A 17,810-nucleotide genomic window follows, 5' to 3' on the forward strand; every position below is an offset into this window, starting at 1 on the left:
TTAAAGAAATCCACACTTTTTACAGTTAACTGCAGCAGCCATAATCATAAATCAGGCTATTTCTTTGATTTATCACCCTGTAATTGATACTTAAACACATTCTACATGGCAGCATTACATTTATCAACATAACCGATTGTCCTCGAATCGCCCGATCCTGGCACATTATCGGTTATGCCACCTGCAGCCTCCGTGGAGCCTCTGGTGAGCAGGGCTTCCCCCTGAGCCACAGACAATGGCATCTTTTGAGTGCACGAGATGAGCACTAGGACCCAGAGAGCGCTGCATTTTCTTCCAGGGGTTGCCTAAGCCTCAGCGCACACCCCTGCTTGGGCAAACTGAGATAGGAAAAGAGAGAGGGTGAGACTGGAGGAACGCAGCTCTGTTGTTGTGGTCACTCCGAGAACCCTGCGCGGCGCAGAAATGGAGGGGCTGAAGTGCAGGAACTGACCCGCTGCCATCGGGAGGACAGGAATACATGTGGAAGGGCTTCTACAGAGTGGATCGGGATTAAAAGGTGACCCGATAGTTGATCTTTAGGGCGCGAGTGTGCGCTTTTGTGAGCGTGGTTGTTGTAGAGGCTTCAACAAAAGGAGGCTGGAGTGTGTTTGGGAGTGTAGGGACGGATTGTGGAAATGAGTCATCGCTGTGCACTAGGGGGATGTGTGTGTGTGTGTGTGTGTGTGTGCGCGCGCGTTTGGGGTGCTCTTGCTGTCTGGGAGGAAAGACAGCACTGTTTTTATGTGGAAAAGAGCGCAAGGCTGTTTGTTCAGTGCAAAATCGGGAGAGACGTGAGACAAAAGTTTGCAGTGGATTTGGAAGGAAACACCGCAGTTTTGTCATTAACTTCTCATCTGTTAGACATCTGAGGAAGCTCAGGAGCGTTGCTGTGGGGAAGACAGGTTTACCACAGACTGCTTGTGATCTCTGTGATAGCCTGGACAGATGGTGGTAGGCGTGTGTGTGTGTGTGTGTGTGTGTGTGTGTGTGTGTGTGTGTGTGTGTGTGTGTGGTATGTTGTGTCTGTCAGGCGGAAAACTAGTTAAGAGAAGCAGATCTGATGAGGACCACAGCAACAGCAGAAAGGCGCCTCGTCTGACTGGCTCTACAGCTGATTGTACACATGAAGGCGCTGCCACGTGTGTGTGTGTGTGTGTGTGTGTGTGTGTGTGTGTGTGTGTGTGTTTTAATCTGTGTGTGGAGTCTGTTTACACTTTTGGGATGCTGATTTGGATTCTTGGGTGACTGTATCACAGTGATATCAGCCAGATTAAATGTCCCCACAGGACTGTAAACCCTGAAATCAGCTACAGTGTGAGGACCAGTCAGCGGGTCCCCATGAGGAATGTTAAAACAATTCTGTCATATTTCTTTGTTTTGCAGAACACAAAGATATTTTGAAGATGGTTGGTAATCAAATAGTTTTGGTTACCACTGACATCAATTGTACAAATTAAAAAACAAACAAAAAATCTTAGGTGGGGAAACGGCCAGGGTGTGAACTACGGGGGAGCTCGGCTCCCCTTAATCAGACATGGGCTCCCCTGAAAATGGGATTTGTGAAAATTTTTTTTGGGGGGGGGGGTCTCAAAAAATATTGACAATGTGTTATTTTGACGTGCAATTTCAGTTTTGTGTAATGTGATCATCGTGGATTATTATGTGTAAAATTGCAAAAAATATCATTCATTCATGATATTCACTTCAATAAAGAAAACTATACATGCTATTCTTGTCATGAGCATCAAGGTGTGGGGGCGCCGCGGTGCAAATTCCACTCATGTTTAGTACATGTTAACTCAAAGATTCATAGAAAAAATATAAACGCCTAAACTCAAACTTGTTTTATTTCAGACAGTTGCCATTGTCATTTTTGTTCAGTTTAACTTTAAGTACTAAATCAACTAAAACTAATAAATAAAAATAAGATGATTAATCATCTTCGCTGTGTAAAATCTATATGGATAAATCTCAGAAAACAAATAAAAAGAACAAAATTACTAAAACTTTTAGAATGCTAAATTACTCAAGTTAGATTGAAATGAAAATCTAATTCAACATTTTAACAAAATCTATTATAGTACATCAGTGATACAAAAATATCATTGGTCAGTATTTTTGTCTTGTTTTTAAGTCAAAATACTTCAAATTGTTCAAACAAGATGCATTTACTTGAAGTAAAATATCTTAATGTAAGCAAATTTGTATTTTATTTTTTTTTAAAATCAGATTTAAAATTAAATTTAGTGAGGTTGATGCAAAAGCTTGCTTGCTGTAGTTATTTAATTTGATTTAATATAATTACATTTTTACTGGAGAACAAGACAAAATACTTGGAATGCTTTTTCCTCTATGTAGCAGTATTTAAAATATATGTGCACTGTACAACACAATTCAATATACTGTACTGTACAATGCCGTGTACAACACTGTAAATATACAACAGTGTGTAAAGCTGGTGAGGATCAGTCCTGGAATGTGAATCCAGTTCATCTAAAGATGCAAAATGCGTCGAAAACAAGTGTGTAATTGTAACCATTCTGCCTCGTTTGTAGTGATATGATGATATGAAGTAATGCTCCAAGATAATGAGTTTCAGGCCACAAAACCAGCCAGAACACTATGTTTCCTCTGTGTCCTTGAACTTGTTTGAGAGAAAAGAGCAAAGCGAGGGGCGAGAGGGGTGTTTAGTTTCAGGGGCTGATGTCATGACTCATGATGTCATGCTGTAGTCTGACTGATTGCTCTGCAGCTCTGCTTCTGATTGGTCGACGGCCGCTTCATGTGAGTCAGTGACTGGTTTGATAAATATTTGCTGGCTGGTTTCTGGTGAAAGTGGTTGGCACTGGACTGTGTGTGTTTGTGTAGTAGGGAAGCTGTATGCATATAGAGCACTGTATAAGTATGTCTTATCGTCCAAACTAACCCTCAGTCAGCGGAGTAATGATTAACTGTGGTTATCTTTACAACTGGAGTATATGCGGCTATAAAAGCCCATTTCACGTGATGATGATGATGCCATGCCTTTGTGACTCATAAGTGATTGATCATCTTCGCCACTGGGCCTTTGTGTCATTTTCTAAAATGGTTTAAACAGGGTCTGTTATTCTTGAAAGCTGTTAGTGGTGCTTAATTAGGTCATCAGTGTTATTGCTTATTATTTCAGTGTTATCTACATACTGTTAAAGTATGTCTTCATATTTTTAATTAGCTTTTATTTTTATAATTTCAGGATTCCTTTTAATTTCAGTTTAACTTTGAGTAATTTTGTAGGTTTTCCATTTTTATTAGTCATTTTAGAACTTATTTACCTAAACATATTTAGATAAAGGCTTGTGTTTTTAAAGAGGTTCATTTCATATTTATATTTTGTTTCAAGTACTGACAATTATTTTTAAGAGTTTTAATGGGGGTTATTATAACTAAAACTAAAACTGTAAAAACGCTTTTGTTACTTGAAATAAAATAAATAATTAATAAAAATGTAAACTTGTTTTCAATAAAAAATTCAACTGAAACGATTACAATAATTGAATTATTAACAATTCTAACAAGAATGTGCTAATACAAATGGTAATAAAATATACTAATAAAAATGACAAAAATACTCCTAAAAAATGACCTAAAATGTTTAAATTAAAATCGAAAAGGAAAATGTCAAAATAAAAACGAATTACTATTAATAAAACCTATATCTCAATACAATAACCCTGGTTTTAGTTCACATTAACAACATTGGTTTATGTGTGACCTTGAAACAGAACTCATATGTCCTATACAACCACAATAATTCATATTTCATTTTCATCATTTGGATTTATGTGCTATATTGTTGTCCTAGAAACCATATGAAATCTGAAAAAAGAATCTTCCCAATCTTCCCTTGTTTTTTTTTCCTTTGGTCTCGTCTCTTCTCTCTCTCTCTCGCTCTCTCTCGCTCTCTCTCTCTCGTGGACTGTAAAAGTGAAAGAGTCAGTTCACTTACAGAATGGGTCTGAGTGCACCGGCTGGATGATCTCTCAGACTCGGTGCTTCAGATGAATCCTCATGGGTCAAAGAACAGCTTAAGCTGAACATTTACATTTAAGACATTATATTATTGAAGCTGAAGTGTCATTTTATGATGTAAAATTATGTCTCCTATCCTACATCCTGATGTTCAAAGTCATCTAGAAGTAAGACATTCATAGGCTGGATTTTGTGAAAAGGCATTTCCTTAGAAGTTGATGTGAATATCCATTCAAAAGTTGTTTAACTTCAGTAATTTGACATATTTCTGAGTGAAACAGGATATTTAATGTGAACAAATAGCTTGATTTTACCTATCATAAATGTATTGCATTCATTATGCTAAATTGCTGAAGCATTGCTTACAATAACAATATGGCTAATAGTTGATGTCAAAGTAGATGAGGTTAGCTCATAAAAAAGCAATTATTATTATGTATTTTTTTCAACATATGAATGCTGATTTGGTGATCAATTATTATTGGTGCTCAATTATTAATAATGATTCTTATTATTATCAATGTTTTATTTTTGTAGAAACTTGATACTTTTTCATGATCCTTTGAAGAAAGAAAACCGAACAAATTTAGTTTATTTCAAATTTTAAAAAAATATATATTTTGTTATATTATGAATGTTTTGATATTTTTATTGCATCCTTGCTGAATAAAAATATTAACTTCTTTCAAAAAAATAAATTCATTCAAATCTTACTGACCCCAAATATTTGAATGATATTGTAGATTAAGAAAGTAAATATGAATCTGATTCATGCTGGTCATTTAGTTTTTCACTTTGGTGTCACATTGGTCAGGGTAGGAAAAAGTGTTTGTTTTGTGGTATTTTAAAGGCAAATCTCAAGTGCGCTCTGATTGTTTCCAGCAGGAACTTTGACGCAAAAACAATCATCTGATTTCTGAGCAAAACGCCACAAATAAAATCACACATATGGATCTAAATGACTTTTTTTCCCCTTGGTACTGAGTCTATCATTACCGGTGCTTTGATTACATCACTGGCAAGGTGCACAGTGTATCCAGGTTCACTACACTGTAAATAGGTTGCTGTAAATTTTACAGTAACTTACTGGCAGCTGGATGCCAGTCATTTATTGTAAAAATGTTTACAGTATTATTACTGTAATTGCATTTACAGTAAAATAATGTCTTAACTGTATTTTATTTACAGTATGTATTACCGTATTTTCATTTACAGTATCAGTACTGTAGAGTTTGTATTTCTTTGTTATTTATTCCTGTGATCAAAGCTACATTTTCAGCATCATCACTCCAGTCTTCAGTGTCACATAATCCTTCAGAAATCATTCTAATATGCTGATAATTTTTTTAAAATATTGTTATCAATATTTAAAACAGCTGAGTAAATTTTTTTCAGGATTCTTTGATGAATAGAAAGATCCAAAGATCAGCATTTATCTGAAATAAAAAGCTTTTGTAACATTATACACTATACCATTCAGAAGCTTGGAGTCAGTGTAATTTTTTTCTTTGGGAAAGAAATTATAGAGATTACTACTTTTATTTAGCAAGGATGCTTTAAATTGATCAAAAGTGATGATAAAGACATTTATAATGTTACAAAAGATTTCTATTTCAGATAAATGCTGTTCTTCTGAACTTTCTATTTATCAAAGAAACCTGAAAAATTCTACTCGGTTGTTTTCAACGTAATAATAATAATAGTTTTCGGAGCAGCAAATCAGAATATTAGAATGATTTCTGAAGGATCATGTGACTGGAGTAATGATCCTAAAAATTCAGCTTTGATCACAGGAATAAATTACATTAACAGTGGTTTGCCTAACGCACTTTACCTCAGTATTTCACGTTAATTCGCCGTGAAGGTTAAATAACGACTTGCCAGAAGAGCTAACTTGCATTAAAGGACAGCAGAACGTACAAACGTGTTTCTCGGTTTAACTAAGGTTTATTTCGTCTAATATAGGTGACATTAACATACTCACCAGTCGATGTTATCAGCCTTTTGGCGGCATTCCAGCCGTCAGTCAGAAAAAAAGGCTCCAACTCCCGACATGAAAAATGACACGATGAATAATGTCAGTTTGCTGTTAACAAGTGAAAACATCTTAAAATATCGCAGTTTTGCATAAAACAGAAATAATATACTAACCTTTTGTCGCGTTAACGGTGCATTTCTCTTTTGTCCTTTTACGGCCACTTCCACCAAACAGTCAAAAAAGAACTCCCTTGCCATTGGTCAGTTTTTCGCGGGCAAGTTCAATACTGTAAATTGATTTACATTAGTGAGGAAATACAGTAGTGACTGTATATTTTCCCATAAAGTTTACAGTAAAATACTGTATACACATTTTACAGTATCTTAATGTACATATTACAGATTGATACTGTTCAAATTACAAAAATCGGTTACAGTGTAGGATTTCTGATCTCAGGCAACAAGGGCTGTGTTTCAGATCTCTTTATGTGGACTCAGTTCCATCTCTCCAGTCACATGTTCATGAGCTTGTCCCTCTGCTCCTGTGCGTCTCCCTTTGCTCTGTCTGGACCATGCGTGGGCCTGTTCTTTGGCAATGCAAAGGGGAAAAAATACCTTCCTATATGATGTCAGAGCTTAAACACCAGAGCAAAGCAGAACACAATCTGAGAGAGGCCCTGAACTCACTCCCTACCAACAACAGCAGGAATGAGGATCATCTTTTTTCAACGTTGCCGCTTCGCTTAAGAGCAGCGCAGCGTTTATACCTTAATAGTCCTTTAGGCTGAGGCTGTGGCCGCTCCATTCATAGCATTGGTCATCTGAGTACGGGCTTCTGATCGGGCCTGAATGAACAGCTGTGACGGTCATGAGTGCATTGCGGGTCTAGTTTCTCCTGTCTGAAATGTTACTAACGCTTGTATGGAAAGGTCCACACACACATAGAATGGCCTTAGCTGACTGTTTCATGTGTATAACGAATAATGAATTTGTCTGCATTCTTGCTTATTTCTTAGCTGGCACAAAAATCTTGTTATATCTTATGCTTATTTTTTATTTATTTATTTTTAACTGGTGGCCGAAATTTTGGTGAATCCCTATGTTGCATATGCTTTTAGCTAAAGTGACTTATAGTGCACTTAATGCTGTCCCCCTGGACAATGCTGATGGGTCAAGGGTTCAGAGTTCACTTAGCATCAACCAGCCGAAGGCTAATGCAAGTACTGCAAAAATTCCAATAATGAAGGCAGAAAGCCTTCTATTGACGGCCAGTGTTGGGGAAAGTTACTTTTAAAAGTAATGCATTACAATATTGAGTTACTCCATGAAAAAGTAACTAATTACATAGTTACTTTTTATGGAAAGTAATGCGTTACGTTACTTTTGCGTTACTTTTTAAATCTGTACAGGGTTTGCTTGTTTGTTTTTAAAATAAAAAGAAATTTTTTTTGGCAAATATAAAAGCCTTTTCACACCAAAAGGGAAATGAATACGCCTCAGGCTGAAGGGAAAGTAAAATTACAGTAGAATACAGAAGAAGAAATTTCAACACACTTTAGCAATAAAAAAAGACACACAAATGTTTGTCTAGAGTAATTTTTAGTACGGTTGGACTGGATCATCGAAGGTCAGAAGCAAAGACGTTGGTTAATAGAATGGGATTAAATACATAAAGCATATTTGTGCTTTTTAACATTGAATTATTGCAGGTTTGCGTCATATTCTGAGTTGCATTATTTTTATTCATTTTGAAGAATATTTGAGTGAGATGAATTAATGCATATTCATATTTATTTTAGAACTACAGTAACATCTTCTGATTTCTCTCAACATGGGGACAGGAGAGCTGTCAATCAATAAATTGGAAAAAAAAGTAACTTGCGTTACTCAGTAAGTAACTCAGATATTCTCTTGTCAATTAAAAAGTAATGCGTTACTTTACTAGTTACTTGAAAAAAGTAATCTGATTACGTAACTCGCGTTACTTGTAATGCGTTACCCCCAACACTAAGACGACCATTCAAAAGTATACGGCAGATTTCAAATCTGAGTGACTGCCATTGAGGTAGATGGGAATGCTAATGGATAGCTTCTGCTGGTATTATAGACCTCCTTGGTCTTGATCCCAGCGCTGAGCTTTTATTCTTGGGCACAATAAAGGGTCAATTATTCCCGAGAAGCTGTCATTGAGGAAAGCTCCTCTTTTGTCCCCTTATCGTGATGATTAAGTGCCCAGGACTATTATGTGAGGGACCCTCATAAAGAGCAGGAGCAGAGCAGGATGTGTGTGGAGCTGAGATGCTGTGCTGCGGTCAGATGCAGGCATGCTGACTGAATACGCTCAGAGGAATCCGGTTTTCACCAAAGAGTGCAGCAAACACTCTCAACTTCTGAGTGTGTTAATCACCATGTCCATTACCAGAGCACAAGACTGAAAGAATCATGGAATTAAGTCAAAAGGGTTGTGCACCGGTCATGGATTTTGTCTCTTCACACTTCCACACTTCTAATTCTCACTGATGTGAATCAGTATATTACTGAACAAAAATTCAGGCATTAGCAAGGCCCTTGATCCACTGAGTGTCTGATTTAAAAAAAGGAAAATGCTTCAAAAATCCAGTTTTAAAAAAATTTATTTAAATTTCTTAGAATTGTAGTCTATTGGTTTTGATATACTTTTATGTTCTAAAAAAGGTTTCAATTTAATGGCTCTAAAAATATCATGCAGTGTAACCAAGTAAAACGTTACATATTTCCCTACACCTTGAATACATGAATGTAAACATCTAAATCATTATTTTATAAATTAATATTTTTTAATGACTGATAATACATTGATAATAATAAGAATGATTATTAATGATAATTCTTGTTACCAAATTAGCGTTAGAATGCTTTCTGAAGGATCGTGTGACACTGAAGACTGGAGTAATGATACAGAAAATTCAGCTTTACATCACCGGAATAAATGACATTTGACAATATATTAAAATAGAAAACATTTATTTAAATTGTAATAATATTTCTATACATTCTTACAATATTTAAAAATATTGTAATAATATTAAATAACATACTTTCCCTATAACTTCTACACACCTTAATAATTATGTTGTTTTATTGTATAGTTTTTAATTATTTTTCCTCATATATTTGTAATTTTCTTGAGTAAAAAGTATTAATATATTGACTATATAATTAATATTGACGTTATTGATACACGGTTTTGCAACAGTCCTCTGTACTAGGGTTGCAAAGGGGTGGAAAATTTCCGGAAACTTTCCAAAAATCCCTGAAATATTCCCAAAAATCTTGGAAAGTTTCCAAAATTACTGAAAATTTTCCACCTTTTTGCAACCCTATCTCTACAATATAATTTACTATTGGTCCCACCACATGACTTTGATTTTCAAATATGAATAAGCAGTGAACCAGTTTTGTTAAAATATAAAAAAAATATATTCTTTTAATAATGCTTTTTTCCCCTTCCTTTTTTCGTAAATTCAGGACAGTTTTTTGTGCGTTTTTTACTTTAGCTCCCCCAAAGCATCTATTAATTTGAGTTGCAAAAGCATGCTAATCATAGAAGAAATATATTCAAGTCAGTGTGTGTGTGTTAATTGTATTTTTTAATAAATTAATAGACATTACAAAAAATGAGCATCACGTCGCTGACCCACGTGTGACATGATTACAAGGTTGTGCATCAAAACAGCTGGTATTATCATCAGCATCGCTGTATAGCACACCATGACCGATATCCTTCTGATAACATCGGTTTCATTTATGATTCATCTTCATTGTAGCAGCGTTTAAAATGTCCACTCCCTGGCCAGTATAGGTAGTGGACTAAGAAGTGGACTGAAACTGCTGGAGGATGCGAACGGGATTGTTTGAACAAACTGACACGACAAGGACGCCGGGGACTGCGGTCATCTTGCGGAAGTGTGTGGTGTTTCGAGTTCGACAGATCACAAAGGGCACGTTTGATGAATATGTATCTGCCGCTGGACTGTCAGCTCTCACGGCCCCCGTCTCATCTTGCTCTTCCACTCCTCCTCCTGTCCTTTGTGCTCAGATCCGTGGATGCCAGGCTTCTCCCTAGAGCTTCTGTCTAATCATGGTACCATCATCCCTCAGTCACGTTACCCTGGCAGGCCCTGTCAAGCAGCATACGCTGGAGGACGCGTTGACTTTCAAATGCTGCTAATGACTAGAGGATGTTCTTTTTTCTTCTCTCTCCTGATGGTCAGGGGCCAGGAACGAGTTGGGTACCAATGCTGGGTTGCTGCGGGAACGAACTTCAGGCTGATGGCGAGCGGCCCGTCCTCCTGTTTGCCGGAGATAAGTGGTGATGCCACCAGGCTGAAGTCTTTGTGGTTGTGTCTTTAAACACTGGCTGTTTGTGTTTTTCAGCCACTTCGACTCAAAACTTCAGACTTGGCGTGAGAAGGTTATGTAAACACTTTTAAGACCTGAATGAATGGACACTTTGAGTGTCCTTTCATTGACCTTTGGGTGTGGTGCATCTTTAAGGGACTATTTCAGGTTTAATAACAACTCTATCGACAGCATCTGTGGCCTTCTGATGTTTACTGCTGAAAATAATTTCCACATGTGCCTCGGTTTCTAAAAATAAACTGTAATGAACTTGCGAGTGAAGTATGCGGCAGTTGTAGAGCACTGGAAATAAACAATAAACATATACAGTTATTGCACTGTTTCCAAAGTGGAGTTTATTATGTGTTTGCAGGAGACTAGTTTAAAGCAGTCACTTGTTTGTGCACAGCATACAGTCTTTCAATTCTTGTCATACTCATGTAAATCTAGTAAATTATATATACAATGTAGTATTATTGGTCTATAGGTGTCCACATTTGTTTTTTTCACAAACTGAGTGACGAGTCAAAATAGTAACTGTGTAGTTTTTTGACTAGTAATATTTTGTATATGTGCTGTAGTAAGGAATTTATTTAGTATTTTATTTTAACGTATATATTTATATAATTATATATAAAAAAATTCAAAAGTTTGGGGTCAGAATTTAATTTAATTTAATTTAATTTAATTTAATTTAATTTAATTTAATTTAATTTAATTTAATTTAATTTAATTTAATTTAATTTAATTTAATTTAATTTAATTTAATTTAATTTAATTTAATTTAATTTAATTTAATTTAATTTAATTTAATTTAATTTAATTTAATTTAATTTAATTTAATTTAATTTAATTTAATTTAATTTAATTTAATTTAATTTAATTTAATTTATAACTTTCTATTCATCAAAGAGTCCTGAAAAAAAGTATCACAGTTTCCACAAAAATATTAAGCAGCACAACAGTTTCAACATCGAAAAGAATAATAGTTTCTTGAGCAAATTATTTTTGAAGGATCGTGTGACATTGAATACTGGAGTAATGATGCTGAAAATTCAGCTTTGTATCACAGAATAAATTACATCTGACAATATATTAAAATAGAAATTTTTTTCTAATTGTAATAATATTTCATAATATGTTTTTATATTTTATTTAAATGCAGCCTTAGCTAGCATAAAAGACTTCATAAAAAGATAACATCTAAGAAACATGTATATAATGCATTACTCTATATGATTGTATTAAGACCAAGTACTATACCTCATGTATTTGGTTAATACACTACCAGGAATGACTCACCCCTTTTCCACTACAGTGCAGTATAAGGGCTGCATGATTAATCGAATGCGATTGTCATGCGCATCTTGTCAGTAAAGCCGGTTCTGTAATCAGTAGTAAATCTCCATCACGTGCTTTCAGATGGAGCAGCATTTACTACACAGAGCCATAGATCACTGACAAGCTACGCAAAATCACATTCATGATCGCAGACGATTTAATCGTGTGATTATGAAATCGAAGAAATCATTCTGCAATTATAAAATCTGTTTGCGTAGCTTGTCAGTGAACTATGGCTCTGTGTAGTAAATGCTGCTCCATCTGAAAGCACGTGAAAATACCACATTTAATAACACGTTTTTTACTCGTTTTTATTTAAGCAGTGATAAAGTAAACATTATAATAAGACGAACTCAGATAAACCATATATTGTCATAGTCGTGTGTTTATTAGTCACATTGAATCAATGAAAGCAGTTAAATCTTCCGTTTATTCAGCAACCGCTTTAGGGATTTCCTGATTTCTTCTGTGGGGCGTATTTGGAGTTTCCGCACGAGAGCGCCCTCTGGCCTTCGGATGGAGATTTACTACTGATCACAGAACCGTGCTTCACTGAAAGATACGCATGTCAATCGCAGCTTCTGCCTAATCGCGATTTATCGATTTAATTTCGATTAATCGTGCTGCCCTATAAAGACTACACAAGCTTTGATATAATGATGAAATTATGTGTTGTGCAGATACTGTCATGCTGGATATAAAAGCAAAGAGAGGGAGTCTTTTTGGCTCCCTGCTCTTTCCCGATTACTGCCATCAGTTACAGTTCAGGTCAAAAGCAAAGACTGTGTAATCGAGAGAAAAACAGAGTGAGAAAGAGAGGGGACATTCTGCATAAGCGTCTCTTAGCATGCTGTCAGTGCATGCTGCGAATGCAGGGGCCCGGGGCCAGCGCTGTTTTAAGCCAGAATTCTGAGAGTAGAGGTCTGCTCTCTGCACCAAACTTCACTCGCAGACCCTCGGGCTGAGAGCGGTCAGGTCACCTTCACTAGGCTCAGATCAGACAAGGGAGCGAGGGAGCAGGGGAATAAAGCAAATGAGCGCTGTAACTCTTCCAACGGTAAGAGCCTGTGGGTAGCAGCGGTTCATACGGAACGGAGGAAGTTCTTGCCCCGAGTCTATTGCATTGCGACTTCCGCAGGGAGCATTATGTGCACCGGCCCCTTTGGACAGTGAACCTTCACCTTGACGCCACTGCTTATGGACATTTCTGATGTCACTGGCTGAAAGGATGGACCGTATACTTTGATCTGCACACGGCTTGGCTGATTGGTTGGCCGTATGTACATGCCCTGGTGTGCCCTAACACTGTTGTCATGGGAACTGAGGAAATGGAAACTAAACAAGTATTTTTTTCAGTGCTGGAAAGGAGGGGGAATCTCCCATCTCTTTCAATGCTGGTGTTGACATTGAGACAGAGGTCTATTATTTGTACTCTACGTACCAGAACTGAAATCTCATAAGCGAGATGCAACCCCGGGGTTTTGTGAATGTGCTTTATTGTTGGTCTTTGTGAAGGATTTGTTTAGCAGGTTTTAAATATTTTGAATGAACTCAAGTCCATTGAGATGTTTGCTTTTGCTTGTTTTGACTTAACTCGTGAGAAAACCCGGCAATAACTGTTGTAATTGATTGCATATTATTTGTAGTTGCCATTTGCAATGCATTAAACAAAGAATGTTTATGTCTCATGGTGCTTTCATTTATAGGAAAAGTCTCTTGTCCCCTTCGTCTGGTAAATCACTTCTGTGATGTTTTATTTTTTAATTTTCCTTTGCTTTTATAGTTTTGTTTTGCCTTTCGTTTTATTTTGGTTTGGTTTATTTGTATGTTTGTTTATATACGGTAAACACGATAAACTGGTAGAGATTTTGGACTAGCGTCTCAATCGCAGTTATGCTCACGTGATGTTTCCATGCTGCACCGTCACAAGAGATCGTCATTTGAATGCATAAGTGCTGCAGTTGAAAAACAATTGATTTTAAACTTTTTAAAGCGCAGTAAGCAGCAAATATTTTGGTATATGCTCGCACTGTCTGAGAGACGGTTTGAGCGCACACACCTGAAACCCACGCACATACAGCGCAACAAGTCGTTCATGTCTTAAGTGAACGTAAACTGTTGAGAAAGAAACTGCATGTATCAGTATTTAAGATCTGTTCATTCGGTCTTAAAGTGACAGCAGCCTAATAAACCTGCTGCTGTCTGTGTAATTAATGTTAATCAAACAAAAAAAAGAAAGAAAATCTCTCACTGCTCTCGACTGAATCACTTTTGTAACTGTAATAAGAATAAATCTACATTTAATTTACACAGTGAAAGCTATACAGTGTTTTTTTTTAAATATATATAACATACATAACATACAGGTGCATCTCAATAAATTAGAATGCCGTGGAAAAGTTCATTTATTTCAGTAATTCAACTCAAATTGTGAAACTTGTGTATTAAATAAATTCAGTGCACACAGACTGAAGTAGTTTAAGTCTTTGGTTCTTTTAATTGTGATGATTTTGGCTCACATTTAACAAAAACCCACCAATTCACTATCTCAACAAATTAGAATACTTCATAAGACCAATAAAAAAAACATTTTTAGTGAATTGTTGGCCTTCTGGAAAGTATGTTCATTTACTGTACATGTACTCAATACTTGGTAGGGGCTTTTATTTGCAGTTATCCCAATATAATTACATCAGCTTTTATAGGCGAAAGCTTAAATGAACCAATTTTATTTGATTTTAATTTAATCCATGGTTAATATTCATATGCCATAGTATATACATAGTTGTCCAAGGTACATCAAAGAACATCATAATAATACCATGGTACTTTTTATACATTTGTTGTAACTAAAGCTGTCAAATGCAGTATCTACATAGCAGACACTGAGTTTTGAAGTTTCTTTTGTTCTGAGCTGTTATGTCTGTTAAATTTGAGTCACTAATGTGCAGTTGGGTGAACTGTTGTTTGCCGTTTCCAGTTTTCAGATCTCTTTGGTCATTTGTCACAACTCTCACCTGAAATATCTTGCTGAATTCCCCTTATTTCAAAGCGCTCCTCAAGGGCTTAAACAAAACTGGATTCAAACTTTTTGCTTGTAAACGGTATAATGTAATTGATTCTTGAGCGTAAGGGAAGTTCACTGGCAGCCCCAACGGTACCCTGTTCGAGTAGTTTGTTGTCATAGCAACAGTAAAATTAGCTGGCCCTTTTCTGTCAGATGTAATGTTTTGTGGCAGCGCCACCATCGATACACAAAAAGCAAAACTGCTTATCAGGTGTATATATATATGTGTTGATATGTTCCTAGAAAACAACCTCACATTGTAACCCTTTAACGTGTCAGTCCGCTATGTTTACAAATGTTTTGTTTATATCCTGCTGAAAAAAAACAGCTAAAACCAGCTTAAGCTGGTTGGCTGGTCTTAGCTAGTTTAAAGGGTTAGTTCACCCAAAAATGAAAATTAGGCTGCGTTTTACTCACCCCCGAGGCATCCTAGGTGTATATGACTTTCTTCTTTCAGACGAATCCAGTCGGAGTTAAATAAAAAATTGTCTTTGATCTTTCAAGATCTATCATTGCAGTCAGCGGGGGTTGCATTGCTTCAGTCCAAAATAAGTTAAATAAAAAGCGCCCATGCATTAAAAAAAAGTGTCTCACACAGCTCCGGGGGGAGAACAAAGGCCTCATGTAGCGAGTCGATGGGTTTTTGTAAGAAAAATATCCATATTCAAAACGTAATAATCACTTTAATGTAGCGCCAAGCTGGTTTTAACTGGTTGGTCAGCTGGTCTCCCTGCCTGTCCAGCTAAGACCAGCCTGACCAGCTAAAGAAGTAGTCTAAACCTTTCCAAACCAGCCTGTAAACCAGCATTGACCAGGCTGGAAGACCAGCTAAAACCAGCCAATCATTTTAGGCTGGTTTCAGTAGGTTTGTTTTTCAGCAGGGATATATTTTTAGTTTAATATGCCATTAGAATATATTATATTCCTCAGTTCATATTGATCATAATGTAGGTTTTTACCCCATATATTGTGGTAATAAGAAAGTACCATTAACTTGTACCACCAAAATACTTTTTTTTTTATTGGTATTATTTTCTCATTACTGTACACATTCATAGACCAGGATCAAATAGTGGACTATAACAGTTTTCTACTCGATTTTAGTTTTTAAAAACCCACAGTTAATATGTAGTTGATTCCAGCTGGAAAACCCGCAAGTTTGTTTTCCTCGCCTGTGATGTGGATGTGATGCCGTCCACATTTGTTTAATCTGCCTTATAAACGCAGCCATGCCTCGACTGACCCCAGGGAATCTCTGCTCCAGATTGTGAGGCTGGATAATATTCTCGCTCTGTTGCCGTGGATACAGATGCTGGATTAGCCATGCAGAGCTAGCTGTCAGCTGTCAATCAGTGCAAGTGAAGAGAGTTGCTGCTTTGACATGTGAGCGCGAGTGTCAAAAGCAGCCCTGAGGCGTGACTGTGCATTTTCCAAGGAGTGCTCAGCTGCATATGCTGTTATTGACTGATTGAATCGCGTTATCAGGGGGGTGCTGCCCCTGGCACGTCGCTCGACATGCATGTATGGCATATGTATAAGTGTGTGTGGGTACATGTTGGCATGGGTGTCAGAGAGAGAGTTAAAAGTGATGGGTAATGCTGTAGGGAGAGATTAACTGGATTTCCTACTGTGACTTGGGCAGTGTGTGGGCAAAATTTGTATTTAGATTTTATGCATCTTCAGATAACGTCAGGATTACTTCCTCTAAAATCCAACATCCTGCTAACCTTACCACCAAGAAACTTCAAACACACACACACACACACACACACACACTGCTGCAAGAGAACGGTTCATCAGATTTTCCATTGTAAAAAAGGTTGCATCATTGTTATAACATCCTTTTTGTGTGGAAGCCTGAAAAGAAAGGTGATTGTGGCTTTACATCTCACAACTTCTCATAATTATGAGAAATTAAGTCACATTTTTTATGTCTTGTGATTGTGACTTTTATATCCCACAGATGTGACTTTATTTCCCATAACTTTGTTTCTCATAATTGCGACTTTATATTTCATAAGTGCAATTGTATTTCTCATAATGTGGGTTTAAGCTGCACAATTGCAGCTTTATTTCTTTTATCTCACAATTGTCCGTTTTATTTTTTACTCTGAAACAGAAAGTTGTTTCCATTTAACTAGTTGCATTTAATCTTTTGATTTTCCACGATTCTGGACTTGATTTTCTTCTTTAATAAAATCTGAACGATTGGATCAAGTTCACTTAAAGTTGTAACTTTGGCTTGTAATTCTAACCCAGCAATTATACTTTGGCAGAAACGTTGTATGGGAGTGATTTATTTATACATTTCTATTTAAACAATGTTGGTCACTGTATTCATAGAAATATACATAGCACCTTATTTATAATAACCTTTATAACACGTTATTTATAACCCTTAAACTTTATTATTGTTTACTCACCCTCATTTCATTCCGACCCCATATCATTTCAATCTTCTGTGGAACACAACAAAAGATCTTATGAAGAATGAATGAACATCAGTTTTCCATACAAGGAACAAATGCTCATTTGTACTGCCAAGGTTCTAAAAGAACAAAAAGTGCCTAAAGTATCAAAAAAAAAGTTTTCATCTCCTCTGGAGACCTAAAAATCTTATGTTTGTGCTCAATTAAAAACAATTGTTCATAAATGCTTCTAATTTGACTGGAGAGTTTTGCTGAAGTAGATTGTGTACTCTGTAAATTTTCTCCATTTACACTAATATACTATGAGTTTGGAATTTGACTAGATTAAGCTTGAATTAACTGCATTTTTAAAATGCATTTGTTGAGAGTGTCTCAACTCTGTCTTCTTTTTCCTGTTTGCTGATCTCACCTCTGAAATATGGAAGTGGATTCCCGTTCTCATGCTGATTTTTTAGTCTCATTTCTCTCTGGGAGTTCACAGAGTACACATTTGTTTCATGGGAGCAAATATCTACAAATATAAGAGATTAACTAAACATGCAGTGATTTTAGCCTTGCACATTTGTTGATCCTACAAAATACACAAACCAGACAGACTTTTACTAAGC

The 17,810-nt window shown here is 36.3% G+C and overlaps 1 protein-coding gene across 1 annotated transcript in view; it reads left to right on the forward strand.

Moving 5' to 3' along the window:
- The first annotated feature begins 288 nt into the window (after nt 1–288).
- The window catches only part of LOC107597848 (forkhead box protein N3-like), a 31,371-nt gene continuing 13,849 nt past the window's right edge, over nt 289–17,810 (forward strand). Inside the window, exon 1 of the mRNA XM_016289041.1 lies at nt 289–517. The gene's annotated coding sequence lies outside the window, so the exon portion shown is untranslated. The remainder of the gene's footprint in view (nt 518–17,810) is intronic.

This window comes from Sinocyclocheilus grahami, unplaced genomic scaffold (genome assembly GCF_001515645.1).
Source record: "Sinocyclocheilus grahami isolate Dianchi unplaced genomic scaffold, SAMN03320097.WGS_v1.1 scaffold239.1, whole genome shotgun sequence".
Classification (NCBI taxonomy): Eukaryota; Metazoa; Chordata; class Actinopteri; order Cypriniformes; family Cyprinidae; genus Sinocyclocheilus; species Sinocyclocheilus grahami.